We start from the raw sequence: 8,547 nt of genomic DNA on the forward strand, positions 1-8,547 counted from the left end.
GTGGTTGTGGAGCTGCAAGGGGGGTGGGGGAAGGGGAGGAAAGCAAGGGAATAGGGGACAAGGAGCGCAGGCGTTTGACACTGTCACCAAGAGGTTAACTGCTGATCTTGAGCCTCTCAAATGCCTCTTTCCACAGATGTAGTCGATCTGATTCTTGCGGAGTCCCATCAGATGAATTCCACGTGCGTGTATAATTGCTGTATATGTTTTGTTTACAAATTTGCACTTATGAATTCATTCCTTGTACAAAACCACGATCAACAGCCATAGTAGGGGCATCAAGAAATCAAAAGACAGTTGCACTGAGGAAATTTTGTTGTCCAAGATGTCTCCAAAGTTCTAACAAACAAAGAGGGCTGTTTAAAGACTAAGATATGTCTGATCCAAGTCATGATCTTTTTCATTTGCTTCCTGTGCATCTAAAAGCTAGACAGAGAATAAGGAAGATTGAAGAAGAATCAATGCCTTTGAGCTGTGTTATTGGCAAAGAGCACTGACTATCCCGCGGACTTCCAAAACAAGTTTCCGAGTCTCTTCTGACATCTGTTTCAGTCTTTTCTTTCTTCTCTGTCTTTGTGACAGCCATGTGCTTTCTTCCTGGATGATGTCATTCCATAAGTCATTAGTAGAATTGGTCATTAGTGTTCAATGCATCAAATCTGTTCTTCAGATAGTTTTTTTTTTAAATTTAGGTTGTTTATTTTTCATTTCAATGAACATCTACAGAGATTTTGGAATTCCATTCATTCATTGTTGCACCCTTCTCCCCGCACAAACCCCTCCCCCCCCCATTTGCTCCTCTCCTTGAAACCTTGAAAAGCAAAAGAAAAACTCCCTCATTGGTACACAATAAAAAATATGGAACGCTTCACGAATTTGCGTGTCATCCTTGCACAGGGGCCATGCTAATCTTCTCTGTATCGTTCCAATTTTAGTATATGTGCTGCCGAAGCAAGCACCAGATAGTTTTTAAATGGTGAATTTTGGGATACACTCAAGGTCAGATTGTGATTCTTCAATCTGTCTTGAAGGAATTGCAATAAGAATTTTTTTATGTAAACTTTTTTAATTTTATTTTATTATTGTATGTGTGTACCGCCAAATCAGATCTGACTGGTACAGGGGGAGATTGTTCCTCTTTCTCCAGCAGAGCATCTGGTGGATTTGAACCGTGCACCTCTGGGATTGCAGTAAAGAATTCTTAAAGGCAAGGATGGTGAGCGGTCATCTCATTCACGGGGTATTTTAAGGAGGAATATGTCTTTCCATCATGCTGGGAAAGGTCAGTGAGAAGACATGAAAGAGATGGGTTGACACAGTAAGTGCCTCGGTGGGCTTGAGCAGGACAGAGATGTGCGCATGGCATAGGCTAGAGCAAGGTTCACATCTGACGTTCACAGGTTGGCTGTGAGTCATATGGACTCGATGGCCCCTGCAGTGTTAAGAGTTTATCAGAAATAATTTCCTAGCCACTGACCAACTTTGACTCTGCCACACACATGGGTGGGAACTTGTGAATAGGTCGGTCTACAAAGGGATAGGCTAGTCTTGCCATGCAATTGAACAGTGGCAGTGGCAGAATTTGGAAATATTTCACCACCAGCAGAGGAGCAGCATGTGGAGAATGCAGAGTGTGTCCCATGGGGCCAAAGATTCCTGCACTAGCCAGACCCTGGATCTGGGCAAGAGACTCAGCAGAGAAGCAGAGACTGGCAAGAGACAGAGCTGACCTGGGACTGCTGCCGCCTGGAGCCCGAAGCCTTTCCCCAAGCCAGCCAGAGGACTGAGGGAAGATGCTGTAACCGCAGTTCGTAACACTGACCTAAGCCATGAGGCTGAGGGTCTAAGGGCCCATGACCGTGTTTGGGAAGCTGTCTGGCCAGAGATGCTGCCACTCTGAACAGCCTGTAGGCTGTTATCTTCCCCAGTAAACCCCCAAACCATGAGTCTGTGTGGTTACTGCAATGCATTTGGGCTCGGTAAGCTTGGTGTTGGAATTAGTAGAAGAAGGTTCAGGAGCATGGGAGGCCACGGCTGACCTTACAGGAGTTAATTTTGTACTGTGGACGTTGTTGGCAGGGACAGTTCCTCTCGAATGAAGTTAGTAGATGTCAGACTCATCCGTCCTCATGCTGCCTACACTTTTTACAGCCACTAACAATAACAACAACAATTCTGTCTTAGTCCAAATCTCTCTGTTCTAACCCAAAGCATCCTCTTCTGTTTTAGGGAATGGCTAACTTGCTTAGTTTCCAAGCCACACTCGATTAGAAGCAGTGTGTTTACAAGGTCGACATGCCAAGCACGAAGAAGTAGTAATGGGTAGGTTAGCAGGAGACTACAAAATAAGAAGCAGATGTTCTAGGATTAAGAAAGAAAGAAGTAAACAGAGAACCCCGGCCTTGTGGGGACACTGGTGTCAGAAGGAAACAAAGAGCCCTCACAAGCCTCTCTTCATGGAGCAGTGGAACTTGCCATGGTCCTTCCACGTCAACAAGAAAAAGGAATCATTTCCCTGTTGACTAGACAAGTCAGGAGATTCTTGCCAAGAACAAGGACCCCTATCTGGCTTAAAGGGTGAATTTTTCTTTTTAAAAATAAACTTCAGAGGAGCTCTTGGCTGGATGCTGCTGTGTCAGCACGTGGGAGCCCGGGTTTGAACTCGAAACAAACTTTGTTAATTAGGCTAAAAACAAACAAACAAACAAAATGTCAGAGGAATACATCCTCCCCCGTTTTGTCAGATAACAGAGGTTTTTTTCCCCCCAACTCTTACATACCTCATTTTAGTCTGGGGAAATAAGCACTTTAGAAATACTTATTAAATATAACATGATGGAAAGGGTCTGAATAGTGCTAGCCCAAGAATTTTCTAAAAGGTACACTTGCAGTATTGGCTTCCAGGAGGCAGCCAGGCTAACTTTAGCACCTAAGACCTCACCCGTGATGCAGCCATGAGGAGACAGGTGCTGGATTTGAGTCCTGCCACGCTGCTGTGGGGTCCAGAGCTCCTGCAGGGAGTGAGTGTAGCACAGTTTTCTCTCCACACGCTGACCACCAGCTTCCAGCTGGGCGGAATTCACTTTTGTTTTTTTTCTTCGGAATTCACTTTTGTGATTCAGTGCTCAGTTACTAAGTGCCGCTGAGTCAGCTCCAACCCCGGGAGTCCTTACGCGTGCGGAAGGACACAGAACCCACTGTGGTCCTCTGTACGTGCCCAGTGCGTCATCTCGGAGTGGTAACTCACACAGCATGGTGAGCAGCACAGGACCATCTCCCAATGTACCCCAAAGAGCGGGGGTCACAAGATTGACCCCCAGCGCTACAGGAGGAGGGAAGCGTCTATCCACTGTGCAGAGCTGGAAGGGGTGGAGTGAGACATCCACCACTCAAGGACCTGCGTCTTAGGACAGTGACAGAGGAGACAGTAGACACAAGCCTGTCTCTAAGCTGTGTGGGGTGGGTGTAGGGGCAGAGGAGGTCTGATCCCTGAAGAACCAGTGCCTCAGGGGCGCAGGAGTGTCTGGTCGGGGGGTGAACTTGAACTGCTCTTGAGAAGAGGGCAGAGCTTCCCTGGGAAAGGGGGAGGATGTTTCTGGAAGAGGAAGCCGGGAGGGGTGCAAAGACCAGCGCGGAGCAGGAGCCCAGGGCCAGGGTCTGGGATGCATTCTGAGCAGAAGAGGCCCCGGGAGTGTGAACCAAGGAGTCCTGAGACGGAGTCCTGGCTGGAATGTTGGAGTGAGACTGGAAGTAACTGAGACTCAGGGGAGGCCGGCTGGGCAGCTCCTGTGGAACTGTGTCCTCAGGCCCCTGTGATGGAGTGAGTGGGGCACTGATGCCAACCAGGTTAGGGCTTTGCGGGTAGGTCTGCCACCCCTATGACTGGCATGCAGTGAGGAGGGGCTGTGGAGATGAGGAATGAAATTAGGATGACCCCAAGGTGTCTAGCTTCACTGTGGTGGTTCCTGTTCCTGAGGGGGGTTCCTAGGGTGAGGGGAGGGGTGAGGTCCTGAATTTGACAGAACATTCTGAATCTTGGGGGGGGGTGGGGGGGGGGTGGTGGTTGTGTACCATGGAGTTGGAACCAACTCATAGCTGACCCCCCAGAGGTCTTTAGAGGCAGTTAATCCATATGGGAGGAGATTACCCATCCTAACACAGAGCAGCTGGTGGATTCGAATCATGTGCCTTCTGGATTGCAGCGCAGCTTCTTGCCACTAGGCCACCAGAGCTCAAAGGTACCAGAACTATAAGGAAAACCACGCCAGTGACTGTCAGGGTGATCCTGAGTCATGGTGACCCCACGTGTGTCACGGCAGGACTGTGCTCCACTGGGGCGTCCAGGGCTGGTCTTTCCCAAGTAGCTTGTCAGGCCTTTCCTCCCAGGCGCCTCTGGGCAGACTCAAACTAACAATCACCCAAGCACTTCCTCATCTGATTACTTTCAGAGCATTGCTTCTCTTGGGCTGGACCTAATGTCCACAGAAGGGAGTGGGGAGATTTGGCCTGAGAGAAGAGGAGGAGGGAGAAGGCAGAGGTACAAACCCTGGGTAGTAGGGAAGGGCAGGGGTTTAAGGAAGGGAGCCCCCTGAAGAAGCCTGCAAGGAGACCCCAAAACTGGAGGAGCAGAAAGGACAGTTTTCAGGCAGGAGGCCTCAGTCAGCAATGTCGGAAACTCGAGAGGCTGGCCAGGCATGGCCCCAGACGGCGCCTAGATTTGGAAACAGGTAAACATGGTTGTGACCTTGGCAGTGTACTTAACCTCCTCAGGTCTCTGACACGCAGAGTTGGGCCAGGTGTTTGTAAAGCATTCCTGGCTGCTGTCTTCCTGTGAACATTTGTATTAGGGCAGGGCTTCCAACCAGTTCTCCCACTTCTATGACGGGCAACCTAACACAACCAGAACAGACTGAAAATGTAGAAAACGTGGCAGTCAGAGGAGGGTCAGTTCTGAGTCAGTATATCTCTCCTTTAGAAAACAAAGGCAGTGTGGACACCACGTAACAACCAAACCTCTTGACTTGCAGGGTCAGAGACAACTAAGCCCGGCTCAAAGGTGGCGGCAGACAGCACTGCTTAGAATCAGGATTCCACAACAGATTCCTGAAAGGACTCACTGCACCTCTTTCCAATCTCGCATTCCAGAGCTTCCAGCTGTAATTTTTTTCCTATTACGGCTACTTTTCTACTTCACTTGAATTTTATACATTTGAGTTGTTCTCATTTCAACTGGCGGGCCATGACTGAACTGGTGTAAATCTGTTTCACATCCTGATTTCAGACCGTCACTGGTTTTGGACCATCACTTGTCTATAAACCCCATGGATCAGGTCTTGTTATCGTGGCGAGGTAAATTCACCAGTGACCCAGAAAAATAAGCTGCTTGGATGATGGAGCAGATAGCCATGCCCGCCGAAGCCGGAGAGCTAATCCCAGTGGCCTGAGGCCAGCAGAGCCTCTCTCAGCCAGGGACAGAGCACGATGGTGCCAACCTCCTCACCTGGACGGCTCCTGTCTGCTCACAGGAGCTCCAGTGGGGTTGTGCAACTAACTCAAAGGTCATCAGTTCAGATCCACCAGCTGTTCCACTGGTGGGCAGCCGCCTCCTGTGAAAATGTACAGCGTCAGAAACTCTGTGAAGGGTCATCCTGAGTTGGAGTTGACTTGAGGGCAATGGCTTGGCTTGGGTTTGTCTGCAGAGAGTGGAGGTGGCTGTTTATCTGGGGAGTTCATGTCAACAGGAGGGACCAGTCCCTGGAGGACATCATACTTGATGAAATGGAGGGTCAGAAATAAAGAGGAAGTCCCTCAACAGCATGGAGGTCGGTCAGCAGGACAGAGCAGCCACAGCGATGGGCTTGGGCACAGCAGCGATGTGCGGACGGCCCAGGGCCAGCCAGGGGCCCGTTCTGTTAGGCCTCGGTTTGCTCTGAGTAGGAATCCTTCCAACAACTGGTGCACTTAGTGCTATTTTTCCTCCGCTCTGTGTCAAAGCTGAGATTTAGAACTCCAGGCCTTGGGGTTCTTGGGCCAGGTACTGCACTAGCTGAAGTGACAGGCTTCTGCAGGCTTCAGTCACAAAGTGTCCTCTGTGTGCATCCGGGGCCAGGCAGGAGGAAGGCTCAGGCCCGTGGAGCGGGGTGCACCCCTGCCGCTCTGCCTTCTCTGCAGTGGGTCATATGCGGGCTCAGGGGCTCAGCTGTGGCCTCCATGTGGGCCCCAGAAAGGACAAGGCATCACCACTCATGCAGCAGCGGGTAACACTGCAAGTGCCCTTGGCGTGGTGGCCTGGCTGGACTCCCAGCCTCTGCACGTCCTGGGCATCGTGCCTATCACACACCGTCCTAACACAGCGTGCTCAGCCGTCAGCCCTGTCCCCGCAGGGAGAGCTCAGTAGCAGAAATCAGAAACACGTCTCCAGGGCCAAGACCACAGATCCTCTCGCTCCCCTCTCAGAAGTCTTACTCCCCCACAACCTCTTGCTTGGGAGCTGCCTTCCGCCCTGACATTTGGTTGGAGTGCGTTGTCATGGGGAATTTTCCCCCTGTTATTAATTTTTTGTTGGTTTGCACACAGTCATTCCTATACATTGTTTGCTTCGTTTCCATGGTGTTTATATATTAATTTTACTGTTGATCTATTAGTTTTATCTTCCGTCTCAAGCCCCCACTGCACTTTACCTTTTCCTTCCTGCCCCAGCATCTGCCCATGACTCTCCGCTGTCTAGTGATCACCTCTCCTTTCTTCTGCGCCCCCTCCCTTCCCCTTTTGTAGAGCTGTATCTACCTTGTTCCTGTTTGCTGACTGCAATGCCTTGTTGTCCGTATCTTGACTCTCCCAGGTTGATCCTCCCTTGTCCTGGTCCTTATATATCCTTCATGTACACATGCTATTTCTGTTCTTCCCCTCCACTTCCCACCTTGTCATTGGGAGTTTAATTCACAATAGGACACATAGACCCCAAACTTCAAGTCAATTGCACCTGTCTTCAGTATTCTTTTTTTTTTAAATTCTTTTTTGTTTTAATTGTTATTTGAGTGGCGGTTTACCTTTTATACACGTTTTCCTCATAACAATTAACAATTTCAATACCCACAATGTAATGGCACTTTCCCCACTCCCTCCCTGTAGCGCTCTTCTCCGTTAATCCTTCTCTACCTCGCTGTGTCTCCCCTTTCTTTAGTGTTCTGGGTTGTGTTTCTCATCATCCCCTTATTGGAGACTGGCTTTGCCTTCACCCACCTTGATAGGTGCCTTTTCTTTATTCATTTTTACACCTTCTCTTGCTCTTTCCACGCCTGGTGGGAATGCTTCTAGCCATGCGTAAACCTTCCCTCAGTTTTTCTAACAGTGGTCATGAATGAAATTTGTCCTTCTGTGACTTATTTCACTTAGCATCATGTCCTCTGCATGCATCTGTGGTGTGCAGTGTTTATCAAATTCTTTCTTCTCAGCCTTCCCCTGTACCCTAGGATTCTCATCCCAGGAGGACAGGGCAGGAAGCGAGCCCATTTTACAGATGTGGGCCTGGAGGAAGACTCTGGTGGAGTAAGAGTTAACACATCCAGCAGCTAATATAAAGTCGACAGCCTGCTTCTGTAAAGATGTACATCCTGGGAAAACCTGTGGGCAGATCTCCTCGGTCCTACAGGGCCACTCGGAGTCTGAACCTACTGCATGGCAGTGGGCTTTGGTCAGGGTTTGGGCACAGAGGGAGGTGAGATAGGGTGGGCACCTGGGAGCCAGCACATCAAGGGACTTTGATGAGCTTGTCACTGTGCCAACCCCACCCAAGGCTGGAAATCAAGGCTGTCAGGATCAAGGCTGCTTTCTGACTTCAAAACAAAAACGAACTAGGTTAACTAACTCACTGTTGTTGAAACTCAGCAATGAGCTTCAAAGGGAGACAGCACTGAACCTGTGTCAGCTGAGTCCTCCACTCGCTGAGAAAATCACAGAGCGTGGAGTAGCGTTCCTGTTGCCCGGAGCTTCAGAGAGGAGCTCTCAGCCCCCAGCTGACAAGTTCACGGCCAAGCTGCTCACGAGGGCCTTTTTCTTGCTGCGTCTGCACATAGCTGGCATAGCTGGAGGGCTCGGCCTGATGTTTGCACACACCACTACCCTCTACACACACAGAGAATATCTCACTGTCACACACACACACACACACACACACACACACACACACACACTCTCTTCCATACAGAACATACACACAGTACATATACACATACTCTCTTACACACATGCACAGAGCTTACACACATGCAAATCCATACCCCGTATATATACCCACACATTCACACATAAACATATACATGTAGACATGGTCACACATACACATATTCACAAGACATAGTCACACACGAGCTTGCCCACATTCACACATACAAACATTCAGACTTTTACACAAATATTTACACATGTACAAAATCCCACACTTATTTGCAAATATTTACACATGCATGTAATTATGCACATACTTACAGACATGCATATCCTCTCACACACATGAATGCATATTCACATCCACACGTATTCACACAC

The sequence above is a fragment of the Elephantulus edwardii genome, unplaced genomic scaffold (assembly GCF_000299155.1).
Source record: "Elephantulus edwardii isolate Elephantulus edwardi_28Jun2011 unplaced genomic scaffold, EleEdw1.0 scaffold00002, whole genome shotgun sequence".
Classification (NCBI taxonomy): domain Eukaryota; kingdom Metazoa; phylum Chordata; class Mammalia; order Macroscelidea; family Macroscelididae; genus Elephantulus; species Elephantulus edwardii.